At 60.1% G+C, this 22823-nt stretch overlaps 1 non-coding gene and 1 pseudogene across 1 annotated transcript; both read left to right on the top strand.

Annotated features, from left to right (window-relative positions):
• Window positions 1–5161: 5161 nt before the first annotated feature.
• LOC136684598 (5.8S ribosomal RNA) lies at window positions 5162–5315 on the top strand. The gene has a single exon (XR_010799739.1). It is a non-coding gene; the product is annotated as a 5.8S ribosomal RNA (ribosomal RNA).
• Window positions 5316–5731: 416 nt separating this feature from the next.
• On the top strand, window positions 5732–10365 carry LOC136684573 (28S ribosomal RNA; annotated as a pseudogene).
• Window positions 10366–22823: the final 12458 nt, after the last annotated feature.

Raw genomic sequence — 22823 nt, 5'->3', positions numbered from 1 at the left:
CGAGACCTCCGTAGACCCCGGTGATGCGAAATGACATGCCCGAGGACTGGCACCCCTCTGGGCTAGGGTGGGGATAAGATATGCCCCCACCCTCTGGAGGTTTTTAAAACCTAAGTCGAGACCTCCATAGAACCCCGGTGATGCGAAGTGACATGCCCGAGGACTGGCACCCCTCTGGGCTAGGGTGGTGGTTAATCCGGCCCCACCTCTGGAGGTTTTCAAAACCTAAGTCGAGACCTCCATAGACCCCGGTGATGCGAATACCGAAGCCCGAGGACTGGCACCCCTCTGGGCTAGGGTGGTGGTTAATCCGGCCCCCCCTCTGGAGGTTTTCAAAACCTAAGTCGAGACCTCCATAGACCCCGGTGATGCGAATACCGAAGCCCGAGGACTGGCACCCCTCTGGGCTAAGGGGATGGTTTGGGTGGCCTCCCCTTCAATCCCGATGATTCGTTCGATATATGCCCAGGGAGGTGAACACTTCTCTGGGCGTGAGGGGGTCGAGCGTATGAGGGTTGTACCCCGTTATGGTTCCTACTATAAACGAATCCGAGCGGCGGGTCCACAGGCCACCGACCACCTGCCCACTTGCGGGGTGGGTGCGACGGGCCGCCCGCCGGCAGTTGTCCCCGTTCCTAACCTAACTCTTGCCCGTGCGCGAGTCGAAAGGGGCATACAAACCCCCGAGGCGAAGACCGGCGTTCCGCTTGGTCTAATGTGGGATCTCCCAGATTTTCCCCTCCGCGGGGACTTGGGAGCGCACCACCGGGCCCCCGCGCTGGAAACGGCCGGAGGCAAAGAGCGCATTAGAGGTGTCACGGATCGGTCTTTTTAAACGGACCGCGGCTGGAAGTTCGCAGGGGAAGAGGCGCTCGGTTTACGGTTCCCGGGCCCGACCCCCTTCGTCTTCTTAAATCGAGAAAACTAACCGTAGGCTCCGGGGGGGCGAATCGTAAAACCTTTGCCGACCTCCTCGCACTGCGAGGGGGCCAGGATTTTGCGGCTTGTCCGCGTATCGGTCCTACCAAGGACCGCGGCTGGAAGTTCGGTGGTGAGCCCTCGACCTTACGAGATTGGGGGCAAAACCCTTCGTCTTCTGAACATCAGACGGCTCCGGGGGGGGCGTACCGTAAAACCTATGCCGACCTCCTCGCGCTTTGAGGGGGCCAGGAAATTCTCTTCCATTCTCTTCCCTTAAACGGACGTCCTTTACGCCCGTTCGAAATGCGGCATACCCGGAGCACCAGGGGCAGGCTTCTAATCCGAAATAATACCGGCTTTTAGAACGATCCTCCCCGCCACGTGCTCCAGCCTCCATGGCTCGTGGACCCCCCGTAACAGGGGGTCCGCTTGTCCCAGAATCGTTCCGAGGGAGACTTAGCCGATCCGTCGGTCTAATTTCCACCGCAGTTTGGGTCCGTTAAAAGGTCCGAGTCGGTGGTGCCTTAGGGTCGGGATCCTATTGAGGGAAGGAACCGGCCCCTAGCCTGCACCGTCCGGGCCTTGAATCGTACATTTTCCAAGTAGTCAAACCCCCGATTGCAGACCCACCTCCGGGGGGTCTCGTTCGAAAAGCCTTTCCGCGGTGCGCGTCTCTTCCTCCTTCGGGGGGTCGAGTTCCACGCACCACCGACTCTCTCTCTTTCCCCAAGCCGGGTTTGAGTACCAGAGGGATCGGCCTGGTTGATCCTGCCAGTATCATATGCTTGTCTCAAAGATTAAGCCATGCAAGTCTAAGTACACACGGGCGTTGGTACAGTGAAACTGCGAATGGCTCATTAAATCAGTTATGGTTCCTTTGATCGCTCCACACGTTACTTGGTATAACTGTGGTAATTCCAGAGCTAATACATGCAAACGAAGCGTTGGAAGTGGGGGTGCCGTTTCGAGGTGGTCGGTGACTGGTTCACCTTCCCCCCTCGGCGCCCCCCACGGATACGTGCATTTATCAGAACCAAAAAACCCCCTCCCGACTCCGGTCGGGTCCGCTTTGGTGACTCTAGATAACCTTTGGCCGATCGCAGAGCCCTTCGGGGCGGCGACGTCTCATTCGAGTGTCTGCCCTATCAACTTTCGACGGTAGTCTACGGGACTACGTGTGGTGACCACGGGTAACGGGGAATCTGGGTTCGATTCCGGAGAGGGAGCCTGAGAAACGGCTACCACATCCAAGGAAGGCAGCAGGCGCGCAAATTACCCATTCCCGACACGGGGAGGTAGTGACGAAAAATATCGGTGCGAGGCCCCGTTTGAAGGTTTCGGGACCGAAATGAACTCAATCTACGTCCGTGGGTGAGGACCCATTGGAGGGCAAGTCTGGTGCCAGCAGCCGCGGTAATTCCAGCTCCAATAGCGTATGTTAACGTTGCTGCAGTTAAAAAGCTCGTAGTTGGATCCGGGGACGGGTCCCGGCTGCCGGGCCTCTGCCCGTCCGGACTTCGCGGTGGGAAGCTGCCCCTCTCCGGGGGGGTTGGGGACCCCCCGCGGGTCTCTGGGTGGAGGTCGCGGGACCTTGTCCCTACTCATCCGGTGTCCTCTGCTCCCTTCCTCCGCGGAGAGGCCCTTAGCTGGGTCGTCCGCCGCGGTTGAATACGTGGGGGGCGGAAGGGTCCGGTGCGTTTACTTTGAACAAAACAGAGTGCTCAAAGCAGGCCGAAGCGTGCCTTGAATGGACTGAGCTAGGAATAATGGAATAAGGCCTTCCCATGGGGGGCGAGTCGGAGCTCTTCGGCGAGGCGGCCGGGCGGGGCCGTTTTCTGGCCGCCGCACGGTTCCCCGAGCCGGGGGGGTATCCGACCGCTCTCTTGGTCCTATTTCGTGGGTTTGACGGACCAAAGGTCATGATTAAGAGGGACGGCCGGGGGCATTCGTACCGCACCGAGAGAGGTGAAATTCGTAGACCGGTGCGGGACGGACAAAAGCGAAGGCATTTGCCAAGAATGTTTTCATTAATCAAGAACGAAAGTCGGAGGATCGAAGACGATCAGGTACCGTCGTAGTTCCGACCGTAAACTATGCCGACCCGCGATCCGGCGGCGTTGGGTTAACGACTATGACCCGCCGGGCAGCGTCCGGGAAACCACGAGTCTTTGGGCTCTGGGGGGAGTACGGTTGCAAAGCTGAAACTTAAAGGAATTGACGGAAGGGCACCACCAGGAGTGGAGCTTGCGGCTTAATTTGACTCAACGCGGGGAACCTAACCCGGCCCGGACACGGTAAGGATTGACAGATTGACGGCTCTTTCTCGATTCTGTGGGTGGTGGTGCATGGCCGTTGGTAGTTCGTGGAGCGATTCGTCTGGTCAATTCCGGTAACGAACGAGATCCCATCCTTTAAGTAGTTACACGGCCCCTCTCCTGGGTCGGACTCTATCCCCGAAGGTCCCCGTTCGCGGGGGGTCCCCATCGGGGTGGGGGTGTTGGGGGTTTCGGCGGGGGTCCGGTTCTACCCCGGATCGGTTCGGGGAGGTGATGCGGTTGACGGGGGTTCAGTTCTGCGTCGAGTGGGTGGCTCCGGCCTCTCCCCTTCGCGTTCGGTTCCCTCCCCGATGCCGTCCGCACCTCGTTCCGCTCTCCGGGTGTGGGTTGTCCGTCCTTCGCCTTCGCCTTCCCTCTCCCCTCCCCGGTGCCCTCCCGCTTACCGCGGGCCTGAAGGTTGGGGTTCGCCCGGTGGGAATCAGCGGTCGGTGGCTAAACTTCTTAGAGCGATTTGTGGCACAGAAGCCACTTGAGAAATGGAGCAATAACAGGTCTGTGATGCCCTTAGAAGTCCGGGGTCGCACGTGAGCTACAATGGCTGGTTCAACATGTAAGTTACCCTACGCCGAGAGGTGCGGGCAATCCTATGAACGCCATTCCCCGCTGGGGACAGGGGATTGCAACTATTCCCCTCGAACGAGGAATTCCAAGTAGGCGCGGGTCACCAGCCCGCGTCGATTAAGTCCCTGCCCTTTGTACACACCGCCCGTCGCTACTACCGATCGGATGCCTCGGTGAGGTCCTCGGACCGTCCCCGGGGCGGCCCTCGAACGGGGGTCGCCTCCGGGCGATGGGAAGTCGATCGAACCCGGACATCTAGAGGGAGTAAAAGTCGTAACAAGGTTTTCGTAGGGGAACCTGCGGAAGGATCAATAACGGTGACCTGGCCGCGGTCGGCGCCCGCCGTCCGTGCCGGTTGTCGAGTAGGACTCGAGAGGCCAAACCTCCCCCGGCGGGTACCTTCAAGGTATGGACCGCAGAAGCCTCGTACCTTTCGTAGTCGGCCGACGTGAGTCTCTCCCCCCTCCGGGTGGGTGGACGTAGCGAGCCGGCTTCGGAACTCGGGGTTATGCGAGGACCGCCTTAGGTGCATAGGTACCCCGGTCCGCCCCCCTCGTTCGCGGGGGGGAGAGTGGCGCCGGAGCCGCCCGCCGGGTCGTTAAACAAACCATTGATCGTTGAAGGCTTTGATTGTGCGTGCGCGAGTCAAAGGGGCTTACTCACCCCCAGGGCGTTGGCCGGTGCTCGCCGGCCTCGGTGGGATCTCCCTGAACCCATCCCCCCGGCACAGGGGGCGGTGGTGGACGGGAGCGTACCGCCGGGCGAAACTCTTTCCCCTCGCGGGGTTAGAGCGGAGCTTAAGAGCGCATGCAAATAACCCCGATGTTGGCTTCGCAGAGACGGACCGTATAATAGTCTAAGGCCGGTGCGCGAGTTGAAGGGGCCTCACGAACCCCGGATGCGTTTAAACACCCGAAGGAGACGGCCGGTGCCCGCCGGTCCTGACTAGGTGGGATCTACCCAGCGCCTTCCCCTAAGCGGGGACTTGGGAGCGTACCACCGGGCCTCGCTCATACCCTCCGGGGTGGAGAGCTTGGCTTTGAGCGCACGCCTGAATGCCTTAGACCGGGACCCGTAACGCAGCGAACCAAACCCCTGGGCCTCGCCGGGAACGGCGGGTGCCTAGACCCCGGTCTCCTAAACCACGTAAGTCTCGGGCACCTACTCGGGCGATCGTCCCCCGGGCCGTAACTCCTCGGTCCGGTGGTTGACGCCCAGGTTCAATGACCTTCCCCCCTGCACGGGGGGGAAGGCACCCGGCTTGAAATATTGTCAAACATTGTCTCGTGTTCGAATGGCTTCCTTCGCCCGGCCTGTAACGGGCCGGGCACAAACCCATATACGACTCTTAGCGGTGGATCACTCGGCTCGTGCTTCGATGAAGAACGCAGCCATCTGCGTTAACTAATGTGAATTGCAGGACACAGATCATCGAAATTTCGAACGCATATTGCGGCCGCGGGGGTCCATCCCGCGGCCACGCCTGTCTGAGGGTCGCTTTACCCATCGATCGGTCTCCGCGCCCCCGCTGAGAGAGAGAGACCGCGGCTGGAAGCTCGCAGGGCCTGAAAACGGCCCTTCGTCTTCCCAAACGAAGACTCGGTTCCGAGCCAGTCCACGGGGCCCGTGTTGCGAGAGAGCTCCGTACAGGGAACGGAGGGAGAGCCGAGTAGGTCCGGGTCCACGTCCGTTACGGTCTCTCCCCGAGTCCCGAGCGGGGCTCCGCGCAGTCGGACGCGGGGGTGGCGAGTGCCGATTAAACCCAGCGAGCGGGCGAGTGAGCGGGCGGGCGAGCGGCCGGGGTGGGGGGGAGGGTGTCGCGGAGTTCGGTCTCGTGCCGGGCTCTCGCCCCTCGCCCCTAGCCTTCGGCCCTCCGCCTCCGCCCTCGCCCCCGCATAAGAAACCTCTGTGTGCGGCCTCAGATCAGACGAGACGACCCGCTGAACTTAAGCATATCAGTAAGCGGAGGAAAAGAAACTAACAAGGATTCCCTTAGTAGCGGCGAGCGAACAGGGAAGAGCCCAGCGCTGAATCCCACTTTCCCCTGACCGGGGTTGGCCGGGAAATGTAGCGTACGGAAGTCCGTAAGATCCGTCTCGGTGCGGACGCGGGACCAAGTCCTCGCGAACGTGGCTTCTTCCCATAGACGGTGAAAGCCCGGTAGCGAGTCCCGCGTTCCCGCCCGGGTAGGTCGGGCTTCTCGGAGTCGGGTTGCTTGGGAATGCAGCCCAAAGCGGGTGGTAAACTCCATCTAAGGCTAAATACCGGCACGAGACCGATAGCGAACCGAGTACCGTGAGGGAAAGTTGAAACAGGACTTTGAAGAGAGAGTTCAACAGAGCGTGAAACCGTTGAGAGGTAAACGTACGGGGACCGAGAAGACTGCCCCGGGGGATTCAGCCGGGCGGACGGCCCCGCGCTCGTCGGGTTCCGCGGTCGGGGGTGCGAGCGTATCCGGGCGAGAGGGGTGGGGTGCCGACTCCACCGCTCCCCGCTTCGGCTCTGCGCTTCGCCTCTGGACTTCGGGCCTGTCGGGCGTACGGAGGTCCGGCCCCGCCCGGTGTACTTTCCCCGCGTGGTGGTGAGTCGCGACCGGCTCCGGTTAGGCTTGGAAGGGCCCGAGGGTGAAGGTAGGTCCGTCCGGAGAAGGGAGCCCCACGCGGCCCCCGGACACGGGCGTTCCGCTACAGCCCCTCGCTCCGACTTCGCCGATAACGCCGGGGCCGTGGAGCAATGTCCTTTCCGCGTTCTCCCCTCCTCCGGGATGGGGATGGGGGCCCCCCCCGATCGTTCGGTCGAAGCGGGCCGGCTGGGCTGTCCTCAGCCCCGGGCTAGGCCCGCTACGGCGATGCGGGGGGCGATCCAGGCCCACAGCACCCGAACGCCTAAGGTCAGCGGCTAAGTTCGGACCCCGAACGACCCGTCTTGAAACACGGACCAAGGAGTCTAACGCGTATGCGAGTCGAAGGGACCAGAACCCCCGGAGGCGCAACGAAGGTGAAGGCCGGCGCGCGTCGGCTGAGGTGGGATCCGTCCTAACCCTCCGAGGGGGCGGGCGGCGCACCACCGGCCTGCTCTTCCCACGTGCGGAGAGCGGAGCCAGAGCATACGCGGTGGTACCCGAAAGATGGTGAACTATGCCTGGGCAGGGCGAAGCCAGGGGAAACCCTGAGTGGAGGCCCGCAGCGGTCCTGACGTGCAAATCGGTCGTCCGACCTGGGTATAGGGGCGAAAGACTAATCGAACCATCTAGTAGCTGGTTCCCTCCGAAGTTTCCCTCAGGATAGCCGGCGCCGAAACTTCAAGTTTTATCCGGTAAAGAAATGACTGGAGGCCGCGGGGCCGAAACGGGCCTCGCCCTACTCTCAAACTTTAAATGGGTAAGAGGCCCGGCTCGCAGGCTTGGAGCCGGGCATGGAATTGACGGTGCCGAGTGGGCCACTTTTGGTAAGCAGAACTGGTGCTGCGGGATGAACCGAACGCGCGGGTTAAGGCGCCCGACGCAGACGCTCATCAGACCCCAAGAAAGGTGTCGGTTGATATAGACAGCGGGGCGGTGGCCATGGAAGTCGGCATCCGCTAAGGAGTGTGTAACAACTCACCTGCCGAATCAACTGGCCCTGAAAATGGATGGCGCTGGAGCGTCGGGCCCATACCCGGCCGTCGCTGGCGGTACTTGTCTCCCACCCCCCCCAAAAGCCAGCGAGAATGAGAGAGAGAACCGAGACTCATGGGACCGTATGCCGCGACGAGTAGGAGGGGCGCCGCGGTGGCGCAGAAGCCTTTGGCGCGAGCCTGGGTCGAGCCGCCGCGGGTGCAGATCTTGGTGGTAGTAGCAAATATTCAGATGAGAACTTTGAAGGCCGAAGTGGAGAAGGGTTCCACGCCGACAGCGCTTGGCCGTGGGTTAGTCGGTCCTAAGGGATAGGCGAGCGCCGTTCGGAAAATGCTGGGGCGATGGTCTCGTCTGCCTCGCGCTGACCGAAAGGGGATCGGGCCAATATCCCCGTACCTGGGATTGGTGGAGATCGAGCCGCCGAGAGGCGCTCCCGTGGCGGTAACGCAAACGAACCCGGAGACGCCGGTGGGGACCCCGGGGAGGATTCTCTCTCCTTGCTAAAGAGCTGGAGCGCCCTGGAATGGGTTCGACCCCGAGATAGGGGCTCAACGCTCTGAAAGGCGTCGCATGCGCTATGCGACGGCCGGGACGTTTCCCATCGGCCCTTGAAAATCCGGGGGAGGTATAGTGAATTTCCCCCCAGGCCGTACCCATATCCGCATCAGGTCTCCAAGGTGAACAGCCTCTGGCGTGTTGGAACAATGTAGGTAAGGGAAGTCGGCAAGACGGATCCGTAACTTCGGGATAAGGATTGGCTCTAATGGCTGAGCTCGGTCGGGCCCGTGTCTGCTGATGCGGGGTCCGAAAGCCCGGTGCTGCCCGTGCGACGGGGAGCTGTTCCCGGTCCACCTTCGGGCCCCCCCCCACTGGGTCCTGCGCGCGAGGAAGCGCACGGCGAGAGATTGTCCCCCCAGTATATCCAAACCCCCGTGAACAAGGCTCCGTCTGTCTGTCGGGGTCGATGAGAGTGGGTCGCGGCGAGCGAGACCTTAAGCCCCGGTGCGTGTCCCCCCCTCGGCGGTGGCGCTTAGGGGGCCTCGGTCAGGTCGACGGTAGGGGAGCCGGTCGTCGGTGGGATGCCGGCGGGGGAGCGTCCTTCGGGACTAACCTCCGTCGGATGACCGCCTTCGGCCTCCCTCTCCCTACCTAAGCCGGGCCGGGCTCCCGACGCCCGTCGCCGGGTGGGCCGCCCCCGGCTAAGCTCGAGCGTCCGGCCCTTCGCTCTCCCCCGATGGGACGCGGAGGGACGCAATGGAACGTAGGTCCGCGTGGGGGGGTTGCGGTCTCTCGTGCGTGTGTGGACTCGTAGCGGGCCACCGCCGGTGGTGGGGCTTCGGTGGGTCGGGGCGGTGTCCCTGGAGCCTCGCGCGCCGAGCCTAGGCTCCGTGGATCTCTCGGGCTTATGAGTCTCGCCTCGGGGGGAGACCTCCGGGGCCGGGTCTCTCGGCCGGCACCTAACAGCCGAATTAGAACTGCTGCGGACAAGGGGAATCCGACTGTTTAATTAAAACACAGCATCGTGAAGGCTCTTGGACCGGGTGTTGACACGATGTGAATTCTGCCCAGTGCTCTGAATGTCAAAGTGAAGAAATTCATCGAAGCGCGGGTTAACGGCGGGAGTAACTATGACTCTCTTAAGGTAGCGAAATGCCTCGTCATTTAATTGGTGACCTGCATGAATGGATGAACGAGATTCCCACTGTCCCTACCTACTATCTAGCGAAACCACAGCCAAGGGAACGGGCTTGGCGGAATCAGCGGGGAAAGAAGACCCTGTTGAGCTTGACTCTAGTCTGTCACTGTGAGGCGACTTAAGGGGTGTAGAATAAGTGGGAGGCCCGCCGCTCGCCAGCACCGGAGCGGGCCGTCCGTGAAATACCACTACTCTTACACGTTACCTCACTAACCCGGTGAGGGTGTCGGTGGGAACCTTTGCCTTGCTGGGGGTTCCTTGTTCAAAGGTGCTAAGCCCCGGGTGGAGGGGTCGCTCGGCGCTGAGTCCTCCTTCCCCTCGGGTGGGGGGTCGGAGGCAAGCTCGCGCGGGGCTGGCCCTTCCTCTCCCTGGGGCGAGTTCCTCCGGGGACAGTGACAGGTGGGGAGTTTGACTGGGGCGGTACACCTGTCAAAGAGTAACGCAGGTGTCCTAAGGCGGGCTCAGGGACGGACGGAAACCTCCCGTAGAGCATAAGGGCAAAAGCCCGCTTGATCCTGATTTTCAGTATGAATACGGACCGCGAAAGCGGGGCCTAACGATCCTTCCGTCTGCTTTACGGGTTTTAAGCGGGAGGTGTCAGAAAAGTTACCACAGGGATAACTGGCTTGTGGCGGCCAAGCGTTCATAGCGACGCCGCTGTTTGATCCTTCGATGTCGGCTCTTCCTATCATTGCGAAGCAGAATTCGCAAAGCGTTGGATTGTTCACCCACTAACAGGGAACGTGAGCTGGGTTTAGACCGTCGTGAGACAGGTTAGTTTTACCCTACTGATGTGGCGTTGCTCCGATAGAAACCCCGCTCAGTACGAGAGGAACCGCGGGTTCGGATACTTGGTATTCGCGCTTGGCTGTGGAGCCAATGGTGCAAGGCTACCATCCGAGGGCTTACGACTGAACGCCTCTAAGTCGGAATCCCGCCTAGAAGGAGCGATACGTCCGTGCCCGAGGTTCGATACGGTTGGTCCGGGATAGCCGCGGCGCGCGGCGGGGGAAACTCCGCTCCGCCGCCGGTGACCAGAGCCGCACGAGACTGGAACCAGGGCCGGGGCTAACGAACGCCTCGGTCCGCCCTTCCGTCCCTAAGCGCATGTTCCTTGATCCGGGGTGCGAAATGACTCGTAAACGACCTGATTCTGAGTGCGGGTGTCATAAGTGGCAGAGCGGGTGCATATACCGCGATCCATTGAAAGTCATCCCGTCCACTCAAACATTTGTCGGGGGGGGAAGGCGAAAGCAAACCCCCGGTCCAGGTCTGGTTCTCTGGGGCGCGGGCCCCGGAGACTCCGTACACCGGTTAGAGGGAGCCGGTGGCGGGCATAGGGGAGGTGGGTACTCCCCTGTGAAATCCTGGATGACGGTTTTAGGTCTCGTAGTGGGCGAAAATCGGACTTAGTGCAATTTCCGAAACTCTGGTTCTCTGGGGCGCGGGCCCCGAGAGTCCGTACACCGGTTAGAAGGAGCCGGTGGCGGGCATAGGGAGGCAGGTCGCTCCCTTGAATGGTCCTGGATGTCTGGACTTAGTGCAATTTCCGAAACTCTGGTTCTCTGGGGCGCGGGCCCCGAGAGCCAGTACACCGGTTAGAGGGAGCCGGTGGCGGGCATAGGGAGGCAGGTCGCTCCCTTGAATGGTCCTGGATGTCTGGACTTAGTGCAATTTCCGAAACTCTGGTTCTCTGGGGCGCGGGCCCCGAGAGCCAGTACACCGGTTAGAAGGAGCCGGTGGCGGGCATAGGGAGGCAGGTCGCTCCCTTGAATGGTCCTGGATGTCTGGACTTAGTGCAATTTCCGAAACTCTGGTTCTCTGGGGCGCGGGCCCCGAGAGCCAGTACACCGGTTAGAGGGAGCCGGTGGCGGGCATAGGGAGGCAGGTCGCTCCCTTGAATGGTCCTGGATGTCTGGACTTAGTGCAATTTCCGAAACTCTGGTTCTCTGGGGCGCGGGCCCCGAGAGCCAGTACACCGGTTAGAGGGAGCCGGTGGCGGGCATAGGGAGGCAGGTCGCTCCCTTGAATGGTCCTGGATGTCAGCAGTTTCTGAAGAAGGGCGCCCTCTTGTGGTCCCATGGCCGAAGTACATGCTCTGAGCCCGGGTATCGCAGTGGGCGGAATGAGACTTAGAGGAATATTGACGGAGCCATGAGGGGCCTCCCCTGGAGGTCCCATGGCCGAGAAAAGTGCTCCGAGCCCGGGGTGATAGAGAACCGTGAACGCCGCGGTCTAAGACCTCGGGTATCGCAGTGGGCGGAATGAGACTTAGAGGAATGATGACGGAGCCATGAGGGGCCTCCCCTGGAGGTCCCATGGCCGAGAAAAGTGCTCCGAGCCCGGGGTGATAGAGAACCGTGAACGCCGCGGTTAAAGACCTCGGGTATCGCAGTGGGCGGAATGAGACTTAGAGGAATGATGACGGAGCCATGAGGGGCCTCCCCTGGAGGTCCCATGGCCGAGAAAAGTGCTCCGAGCCCGGGGTGATAGAGAACCGTGAACGCCGCGGTTAAAGACCTCGGGTATCGCAGTGGGCGGAATGAGACTTAGAGGAATGATGACGGAGCCATGAGGGGCCTCCCCTGGAGGTCCCATGGCCGAGAAAAGTGCTCCGAGCCCGGGGTGATAGAGAACCGTGAACGCCGCGGTTAAAGACCTCGGGTATCGCAGTGGGCGGAATGAGACTTAGAGGAATGATGACGGAGCCAGGAAGGGCCTCCCCTGGAGGTCCCATGGCCGAGAAAAGTGCCCCGAGCCCGGGGTGATAGAGAACCGTGAACGCCGCGGTTAAAGGCCTCGGGTATCGCAGTGGGCGGAATGAGACTTAGAGGAATGATGACGGAGCCATGAGGGGCCCCCCCTGGAGGTCCCATGGCCGAGAAAAGTGCCCCGAGCCCGGGGAGATAGAGAACCGTAAAGCGCGCGGGTTTGGGGCTCGGGTCTTCCAGTGGGCGGAGTGAGACTTAAAGGAATATTGACGGAGCCATGAAGGGCCCCCCCTGGAGGTCCCATGGCCGAGAAAAGTGCTCCGAGCCCGGGGAGATAGAGAACCGTAAAGCGCGCGGGTTTGGGGCTCGGGTCTTCCAGTGGGCGCTCGTTCCAGCGGCGCGGGCTGGATGGTTTAGTCCGAGGAGGAGTGCTTAAGTGTGGGCCGGATAGGTTCGAGAGGTGCGCTGGGTTGGTGGAGGTCCAGCCCCGGAGGTTTGGAGCGGGGCGATGTAGCGAGCGAGGCCGAGTCGGGTGAGCCTGGGCCGGGCATGGGCGTTGGCGGCGATGGGGGTCTTCTCCCCGGAGGTTTGGAGCGGGCGATGGAGCGAGCGAGGCCGAGTCGGGTGAGCCTGGGCCGGGCATGGGCGTTGGCAGCGACGGGGGTGTCTTCCCCGGAGGTAAGTACCGTGGGGGGCAAGCGTGAGATATTCCAGGCCGGGAAAAGTGAGCTAAATTCGGCAAAGCGTTGTTAAAAAGGGGGGTCGGTTGATTTTTTTGTTAAATCTAAACGAACAAAGGGTGCGAGGCGTGAAAATTGCATTCAGCCGTGATTTTTTGGCAAAGTGCTAACCCTAGTGTTCTCCCAGTGGGACGTTTTAAAGTAGGACTTAGAAAAATTTCTGACCCTCTTCGCCCTAGGTAGCAAGCCCAAAACGGAGCACCTCGGAGAGGTAAAAATTCAGAGGGCATGGGGGTTTCCAGTGCGGTGCCGTCAGGACATTAGGGTTCCTTTAGAAAAGACGAAAGTTTGGGTACACCGTATGTAACTATGACAAGCCCAAGGCTCTGGTTCGCCTGTGGGCATGAATATAGTGAGATTTCCGCGTTATCTCACTGGAGGTGACCCCGGAACGGTTCAAAACCTAAGTCGAGACTTCCATGGGACCCCGGCGATGGGAGTTTGAAGCCCGAGGAGTGACGCCCTCTGGGCTAAGGTTGGTGGTAGGTTCGGCCCCCCTTTCTGGAGGTCTAAACTGACTTCCATGGACCCCGGTGATGCGAATTTGATGCCCGATGAGGAGCACACCTCTGGGCTAAGGGTGGTGGTATGCTCGGCCCCCCCCTCTGGATGTTTAAACTGACTTCCATGGACCCCGGTGATGCGAATTTGATGCCCGAGGAGTGACTCACCTCTGGGCTAAGGGTGGTGGTATGCTCGGCCCCCCCTCTGGAGGTCTAAACTGACTTCCATGGACCCCGGTGATGCGAATTTGATGCCCGAGGAGTGACTCACCTCTGGGCTAAGGGTGGTGGTATACTCGGCCCCCCCTCTGGAGGTCTCGAATGACTTCCATGGACCCCGGTGATGCGAATTTGATGCCCGATGAGGAGCACACCTCTGGGCTAAGGGTGGTGGTATGCTCGGCCCCCCCCCTCTGGATGTTTAAACTGACTTCCATGGACCCCGGTGATGCGAATTTGATGCCCGAGGAGTGACTCACCTCTGGGCTAAGGGTGGTGGTATGCCCAGCCCCCCCTCTGGAGGTCTCGAATGACTTCCATGGACCCCGGTGAAGCGTATTTCATGCCCGATGAGGAGCACACCTCTGGGCTAAGGGTGGTGGTATGCTCAGCCCCCCCTCTGGAGGTCTAAACTGACTTCCATGGACCCCGGTGATGCGAATTTGATGCCCGAGGAGTGACTCACCTCTGGGCTAAGGGTGGTGGTATGCTCGGCCCCCCCCTCTGGAGGTCTCGAATGACTTCCATGGACCCCGGTGATGCGAATTTGATGCCCGATGAGGAGCACACCTCTGGGCTAAGGGTGGTGGTATGCTCGGCCCCCCCTCTGGAAGTCTAAACTGACTTCCATGGACCCCGGTGATGCGAATTTGATGCCCGAGGAGTGACTCACCTCTGGGCTAAGGGTGGTGGTATGCCCAGCCCCCCCTCTGGAGGTCTCGAATGACTTCCATGGACCCCGGTGAAGCGTATTTCATGCCCGATGAGGAGCACACCTCTGGGCTAAGGGTGGTGGTAAGCCCGGCCCCCCCTCTCTGGAGGTCTAGATTGACTTCCATGGACCCCGGTTAAGCGTATTTCATGCCCGAGGAGTGACGCCCTCTGGGCTAAGGGTGGTGGTATGCCCGGCCCCCCCTCTGGAGGTCTCCAAAACCTAAGTCGAGACTTCCATGGACCCCGGTTATCCGAATTTCATGCCCGAGGAGTGACGCCCTCTGGGCTTAGGGTGGTGGTAAGCCCGGCCCCACTCTCTGGAGGTCTAAACTGACTTCCATGGACCCCGGTGATCCGAATTTCATGCCCGAGGAGTGACGCCCTCTCGGCTAGGGTGGTGGTAAGTGCAGCCCCCCCTCTCTGGAGGTCTAAAATGACTTCCATGGACCCCGGTGAAGCGAATTTCATGCCCGAGGAGTGACGCCCTCTCGGCTAGGGTGGTGGTAAGCCAGGCCCCCCCTCTCTGGAGGTCAAAACTGACTTCCATGGACCCCGGTATAGCGTATTTCATGCCCGAGGAGTGACGCCCTCTGGGCTAAGGGTGGTGGTATGCCCGGCCCCCCCTCTGGAGGTCTCCAAAACCTAAGTCGAGACTTCCATGGACCCCGGTTATCCGAATTTCATGCCCGAGGAGTGACGCCCTCTGGGCTTAGGGTGGTGGTAAGCCCGGCCCCACTCTCTGGAGGTCTAAACTGACTTCCATGGACCCCGGTTATCTGAATTTCATGCCCGAGGAGTGACGCCCTCTGGGCTTAGGGTGGTGGTAAGCCCGGCCCCACTCTCTGGAGGTCTAAACTGACTTCCATGGACCCCGGTTATCCGAATTTCATGCCCGAGGAGTGATGAACCTCTGGGCTAAGGGTGGTGGTAAGTGCAGCCCCCCCTCTGGAGGTTTCCAAAACCTAAGTCGAGACTTCCATGGACCCCGGTGATGCGAATTTCAAGCCCGAGGAGTGGTGCCCTCTGGGCTAAGGGTGGTGGTAAGCCCGGCCCCCCCCTCTCTGGAGGTCTAAAAGGACTTCCATGGACCCCGGTATAGCGTATTTCATGCCCGAGGAGTGACGCCCTCTGGGCTTAGGGTGGTGGTAAGTGCAGCCCCCCCTCTGGAGGTTTCCAAAACCTAAGTCGAGACTTCCATGGACCCCGGTGATGCGAATTTCAAGCCCGAGGAGTGGTGCCCTCTGGGCTAAGGGTGGTGGTAAGCCCGGCCCCCCCTCTCTGGAGGTCTAAACTGACTTCCATGGACCCCGGTGTAGCGTATTTCATGCCCGAGGAGTGACGCCCTCTGGGCTTAGGGTGGTGGTAAGCCAGGCCCCCCCCCCTCTCTGGAGGTCAAAATTGACTTCCATGGACCCCGGTTATCCGAATTTTATGCCCGAGGAGTGACGCCCTCTGGGCTAAGGGTGGTGGTAAGTCCGGCTCCCACCCTCTGGATGCGTTCAAAACCTAAGTCGAGACTTCCATGGACCCCGGTGATGCGAAGTGACATGCCCGAAGAGTGGTGCCTTCTGGGCTAAGGTTGTGATAAGCCCGGTCTCTCCTCTGGAGGTCTGTGGTTTTAAAGTGAATATTTTCTAAGTCCCTCACCTGAGATTTTAAGAGAATCAGGACCCTCCTCAAGCCTCGTAGCGAGTCCGAGGGAGGTTCATCGTTGTCGGCTATGCGAAAGGGGTTCAGACGCCTCTAATCCTGTGGGCATATGGTTTCTCAGCCTGGTGCCGTCGGGATATTAGGGAGGCATTAAATCAGACGTAAGTTTGGGTAACAGCGATGCGAAACGCTATGCCCAAAGGAGTGGCTTCCCGATGGGCTTGAAATAATGGGAATGTCCGCTCTGCTTCCCTGGATGTGTTCAAAACCTAAGTCGAGACATCCGTAGACCCCGTTGATGCGAATTCCATGCCCGAGGAGTGACGCCCTCTGGGCTTAAGGGTGGTGGTAAGACCGGCCCCACTCTCTGGAGGTCTAAACTGACTTCCATGGACCCCGGTGATTCGAATTTCAAGCCCGAGGAGGTGCACACCTCCGGGCTAAGGGGATGGTTTGGGTGGCCTCCCCTCTGGATGTGTTCAAAACCTAAGTTGAGACATCCATAGACCCCGGTAATCCGAATTTCATGCCCGAGGAGTGACGCCCTCTGGGCTTAAGAGTGGTGGTAAGACCGGCCCCACTCTCTGGAGGTCTAAACTGACTTCCATGGACCCCGGTGATGCGAATTTCATGCCCGAGGAGTGGCGCCCTCTGGGCTAAGAGTGGTGGTAAGACCGGCCCCACTCTCTGGATGTCTAAAATGACTTCCATGGACCCCGGTGATTCGAATTTGAAGCCCGAGGAGGTGCACACCTCCGGGCTAAGGGGATGGTTTGGGTGGCCTCCCCTCTGGATGTGTTCAAAACCTAAGTTGAGACATCCATAGACCCCGGTAATCCGAATTTCATGCCCGAGGAGTGACGCCCTCTGGGCTTAAGGGTGGTGGTAAGACCGGCCCCACTCTCTGGATGTCTAAAATGACTTCCATGGACCCCGGTGATGCGAATACACAAGCCCGAGGAGTGGCACACCTCTGGGCTAAGGGGATGGTTTGGGTTGCCTCCCCTCTGGAGGTCTAAAAATGACTTCCATAGACCCCGGCGAAGCGAATTTAAAGCCCGAGGACTGGCACCCCTCTGGGCTAAGGGGATGGTTAGGGTGGCCTCCCCTCTGGATGTCTAAAATGACTTCCATGGACCCCGGTGATGCGAATACACAAGCCCGAGGATTGGCACACCTCTGGGCTAAGGGGATGGTTTGGGTTGCCTCCCCTCTGGAGGTCTAAAAATGACTTCCATAGACCCCGGCGAAGCGAATTTAAAGCCCGAGGACTGGCACCCCTCTGGGCTAAGGGGATGGTTAGGGTGGCCTCCCCTCTGGATGTCTAAAATGACTTCCATGGACCCCGGTGATGCGAATACACAAGCCCGAGGAGTGGCACACCTCTGGGCTAAGGGGATGGTTTGGGTTGCCTCCCCTCTGGAGGTCTAAAAAATGACTTCCATAGACCCCGGCGAAGCGAATTTAAAGCCCGAGGACTGGCACCCCTCTGGGCTAAGGGTGGTGGTTAATCCGGCCCCCCCTTCTGGATGTGTTCAAAACCTAAGTCGAGACATCCATGGACCCCCGGTGATGCGAAGTGACATGCCCGAGGAGTGACGCCCTCTGGGCTAAGGTTGTGATAAGCCCGGTCTCTCCTCTGGAGGTCTGTGGTTTTAAAGTGAAAATTTTCTAAGTCCCTCACCTGAGATTTTAAGAAAATCAGGACCCTCCTCAAGCCTCGTAGCGAGTCCGAGGGAGGTTCATCGTTGTCGGCTATGCGAACGAGGTTCCAACGCCTCAAATCCTGTGGGCATATGGTTTCTCAGCCTGGTGCCGTCGGGATATTAGGGAGGCATTAAATCAGACGTAAGTTTGGGTAACAGCGATGCGAAACGCTATGCCCAAAGGAGTGGCTTCCCGATGGGCTTGAAATAATGGGAATGTCCGCTCTGCTTCCCTGGATGTGTTCAAAACCTAAGTCGAGACATCCGTAGACCCCGTTGATGCGAATTCCATGCCCGAGGAGTGGCACACCTCTGGGCTAAGGGTTGGTGGTAAGTCAGGCCCCACCCTCTGGAGGTTTTCAAAACCTAAGTCGAGACCTCCGTAGACCCCGGTGATGCGAATACCGAAGCCCGAGGACTGGCACCCCTCTGGGCTAGGGTGGGGATAAGATATGCCCCCACCCTCTGGAGGTTTTCAAAACCTAAGTCGAGACCTCCGTAGACCCCGGTGATGCGAAATGACATGCCCGAGGACTGGCACCCCTCTGGGCTAGGGTGGGGATAAGATATGCCCCCACCCTCTGGAGGTTTTTAAAACCTAAGTCGAGACCTCCATAGAACCCCGGTGATGCGAAGTGACATGCCCGAGGACTGGCACCCCTCTGGGCTAGGGTGGTGGTTAATCCGGCCCCACCTCTGGAGGTTTTCAAAACCTAAGTCGAGACCTCCATAGACCCCGGTGATGCGAATACCGAAGCCCGAGGACTGGCACCCCTCTGGGCTAGGGTGGTGGTTAATCCGGCCCCCCCTCTGGAGGTTTTCAAAACCTAAGTCGAGACCTCCATAGACCCCGGTGATGCGAATACCGAAGCCCGAGGACTGGCACCCCTCTGGGCTAAGGGGATGGTTTGGGTGGCCTCCCCTTCAATCCCGATGATTCGTTCGATATATGCCCAGGGAGGTGAACACTTCTCTGGGCGTGAGGGGGTCGAGCGTATGAGGGTTGTACCCCGTTATGGTTCCTACTATAAACGAATCCGAGCGGCGGGTCCACAGGCCACCGACCACCTGCCCACTTGCGGGGTGGGTGCGACGGGCCGCCCGCCGGCAGTTGTCCCCGTTCCTAACCTAACTCTTGCCCGTGCGCGAGTCGAAAGGGGCATACAAACCCCCGAGGCGAAGACCGGCGTTCCGCTTGGTCTAATGTGGGATCTCCCAGATTTTCCCCTCCGCGGGGACTTGGGAGCGCACCACCGGGCCCCCGCGCTGGAAACGGCCGGAGGCAAAGAGCGCATTAGAGGTGTCACGGATCGGTCTTTTTAAACGGACCGCGGCTGGAAGTTCGCAGGGGAAGAGGCGCTCGGTTTACGGTTCCCGGGCCCCGACCCCCTTCGTCTTCTTAAATCGAGAAAACTAACCGTAGGCTCCGGGGGGGCGAATCGTAAAACCTTTGCCGACCTCCTCGCACTGCGAGGGGGCCAGGATTTGCGGCTTGTCCGCGTATCGGTCCTACCAAGGACCGCGGCTGGAAGTTCGCAGGGGAAGAGGCGCTCGGTTTACGGTTCCCGGGCCCCGACCCCCTTCGTCTTCTTAAATCGAGAAAACTAACCGTAGGCTCCGGGGGGGCGAATCGTAAAACCTTTGCCGACCTCCTCGCACTGCGAGGGGGCCAGGATTTTGCGGCTTGTCCGCGTATCGGTCCTACCAAGGACCGCGGCTGGAAGTTCGGTGGTGAGCCCTCGACCTTACGAGATTGGGGGCAAAACCCTTCGTCTTCTGAACATCAGACGGCTCCGGGGGGGGCGTACCGTAAAACCTATGCCGACCTCCTCGCGCTTTGAGGGGGCCAGGAAATTCTCTTCCATTCTCTTCCCTTAAACGGACGTCCTTTACGCCCGTTCGAAATGCGGCATACCCGGAGCACCAGGGGCAGGCTTCTAATCCGAAATAATACCGGCTTTTAGAACGATCCTCCCCGCCACGTGCTCCAGCCTCCATGGCTCGTGGACCCCCCGTAACAGGGGGTCCGCTTGTCCCAGAATCGTTCCGAGGGAGACTTAGCCGATCCGTCGGTCTAATTTCCACCGCAGTTTGGGTCCGTTAAAAGGTCCGAGTCGGTGGTGCCTTAGGGTCGGGATCCTATTGAGGGAAGGAACCGGCCCCTAGCCTGCACCGTCCGGGCCTTGAATCGTACATTTTCCAAGTAGTCAAACCCCCGATTGCAGACCCACCTCCGGGGGGTCTCGTTCGAAAAGCCTTTCCGCGGTGCGCGTCTCTTCCTCCTTCGGGGGGGTCGAGTTCCACGCACCACCGACTCTCTCTCTTTCCCCAAGCCGGGTTTGAGTACCAGAGGGATCGGCCTGGTTGATCCTGCCAGTATCATATGCTTGTCTCAAAGATTAAGCCATGCAAGTCTAAGTACACACGGGCGTTGGTACAGTGAAACTGCGAATGGCTCATTAAATCAGTTATGGTTCCTTTGATCGCTCCACACGTTACTTGGTATAACTGTGGTAATTCCAGAGCTAATACATGCAAACGAAGCGTTGGAAGTGGGGGTGCCGTTTCGAGGTGGTCGGTGACTGGTTCACCTTCCCCCCTCGGCGCCCCCCACGGATACGTGCATTTATCAGAACCAAAAAACCCCCTCCCGACTCCGGTCGGGTCCGCTTTGGTGACTCTAGATAACCTTTGGCCGATCGCAGAGCCCTTCGGGGCGGCGACGTCTCATTCGAGTGTCTGCCCTATCAACTTTCGACGGTAGTCTACGGGACTACGTGTGGTGACCACGGGTAACGGGGAATCTGGGTTCGATTCCGGAGAGGGAGCCTGAGAAACGGCTACCACATCCAAGGAAGGCAGCAGGCGCGCAAATTACCCATTCCCGACACGGGGAGGTAGTGACGAAAAATATCGGTGCGAGGCCCCGTTTGAAGGTTTCGGGACCGAAATGAACTCAATCTACGTCCGTGGGTGAGGACCCATTGGAGGGCAAGTCTGGTGCCAGCAGCCGCGGTAATTCCAGCTCCAATAGCGTATGTTAACGTTGCTGCAGTTAAAAAGCTCGTAGTTGGATCCGGGGACGGGTCCCGGCTGCCGGGCCTCTGCCCGTCCGGACTTCGCGGTGGGAAGCTGCCCCTCTCCGGGGGGGTTGGGGACCCCCCGCGGGTCTCTGGGTGGAGGTCGCGGGACCTTGTCCCTACTCATCCGGTGTCCTCTGCTCCCTTCCTCCGCGGAGAGGCCCTTAGCTGGGTCGTCCGCCGCGGTTGAATACGTGGGGGGCGGAAGGGTCCGGTGCGTTTACTTTGAACAAAACAGAGTGCTCAAAGCAGGCCGAAGCGTGCCTTGAATGGACTGAGCTAGGAATAATGGAATAAGGCCTTCCCATGGGGGGCGAGTCGGAGCTCTTCGGCGAGGCGGCCGGGCGGGGCCGTTTTCTGGCCGCCGCACGGTTCCCCGAGCCGGGGGGGTATCCGACCGCTCTCTTGGTCCTATTTCGTGGGTTTGACGGACCAAAGGTCATGATTAAGAGGGACGGCCGGGGGCATTCGTACCGCACCGAGAGAGGTGAAATTCGTAGACCGGTGCGGGACGGACAAAAGCGAAGGCATTTGCCAAGAATGTTTTCATTAATCAAGAACGAAAGTCGGAGGATCGAAGACGATCAGGTACCGTCGTAGTTCCGACCGTAAACTATGCCGACCCGCGATCCGGCGGCGTTGGGTTAACGACTATGACCCGCCGGGCAGCGTCCGGGAAACCACGAGTCTTTGGGCTCTGGGGGGAGTACGGTTGCAAAGCTGAAACTTAAAGGAATTGACGGAAGGGCACCACCAGGAGTGGAGCTTGCGGCTTAATTTGACTCAACGCGGGGAACCTAACCCGGCCCGGACACGGTAAGGATTGACAGATTGACGGCTCTTTCTCGATTCTGTGGGTGGTGGTGCATGGCCGTTGGTAGTTCGTGGAGCGATTCGTCTGGTCAATTCCGGTAACGAACGAGATCCCATCCTTTAAGTAGTTACACGGCCCCTCTCCTGGGTCGGACTCTATCCCCGAAGGTCCCCGTTCGCGGGGGGTCCCCATCGGGGTGGGGGTGTTGGGGGTTTCGGCGGGGGTCCGGTTCTACCCCGGATCGGTTCGGGGAGGTGATGCGGTTGACGGGGGTTCAGTTCTGCGTCGAGTGGGTGGCTCCGGCCTCTCCCCTTCGCGTTCGGTTCCCTCCCCGATGCCGTCCGCACCTCGTTCCGCTCTCCGGGTGTGGGTTGTCCGTCCTTCGCCTTCGCCTTCGCCTTCCCTCTCCCCTCCCCGGTGCCCTCCCGCTTACCGCGGGCCTGAAGGTTGGGGTTCGCCCGGTGGGAATCAGCGGTCGGTGGCTAAACTTCTTAGAGCGATTTGTGGCACAGAAGCCACTTGAGAAATGGAGCAATAACAGGTCTGTGATGCCCTTAGAAGTCCGGGGTCGCACGTGAGCTACAATGGCTGGTTCAACATGTAAGTTACCCTACGCCGAGAGGTGCGGGCAATCCTATGAACGCCATTCCCCGCTGGGGACAGGGGATTGCAACTATTCCCCTCGAACGAGGAATTCCAAGTAGGCGCGGGTCACCAGCCCGCGTCGATTAAGTCCCTGCCCTTTGTACACACCGCCCGTCGCTACTACCGATCGGATGCCTCGGTGAGGTCCTCGGACCGTCCCCGGGGCGGCCCTCGAACGGGGGTCGCCTCCGGGCGATGGGAAGTCGATCGAACCCGGACATCTAGAGGGAGTAAAAGTCGTAACAAGGTTTTCGTAGGGGAACCTGCGGAAGGATCAATAACGGTGACCTGGCCGCGGTCGGCGCCCGCAGTCCGTGCCGGTTGTCGAGTCGGACTCGAGAGGCCGAACCTCCCCCCCGGCGGGTACCTTCAAGGTATGGACCGCAGAAGCCTCGTACCTTTCGTCGTCGGCCGACGTGAGTCTCTCCCCCCTCCGGGTGGGTGGACGTAGCGAGCCGGCTTCGGAACTCGGGGTTATGCGAGGACCGCCTTAGGTGCATAGGTACCCCGGTCCGCCCCTCCCGTTCGCGGGGGGAAGAGTGGCGCCGGAGCCGCCCGCCGGGTAGTTAAACCCAAAAAACCATTGATCGTTGAAGGCTTGATTGTGCGTGCGCGAGTCAAAGGGGCTTACTCACCCCCAGGGCGTTGGCCGGTGCTCGCCGGCCTCGGTGGGATCTCCCTGAACCCATCCCCCCGGCACAGGGGGCGGTGGTGGACGGGAGCGTACCGCCGGGCGAAACTCTTTCCCCTCACGGGGTTAGAGCGGAGCTTAAGAGCGCATGCAAAATACCCCCGATGTTGGCTTCGCAGAGACGGACCGTATAATAGTCTAAGGCCGGTGCGCGAGTTGAAGGGGCCTCACGAACCCCGGATGCGTTTATAAACACCCGAAAGGAGACGGCCGGTGCCCG

The sequence above is a fragment of the Hoplias malabaricus genome, unplaced genomic scaffold (genome assembly GCF_029633855.1).
Source record: "Hoplias malabaricus isolate fHopMal1 unplaced genomic scaffold, fHopMal1.hap1 scaffold_29, whole genome shotgun sequence".
NCBI classification, from domain to species: domain Eukaryota; kingdom Metazoa; phylum Chordata; class Actinopteri; order Characiformes; family Erythrinidae; genus Hoplias; species Hoplias malabaricus.
Note: the sequence above shows the minus strand (reverse complement) of the source record. Positions and strands in the feature narration are given on the sequence as shown.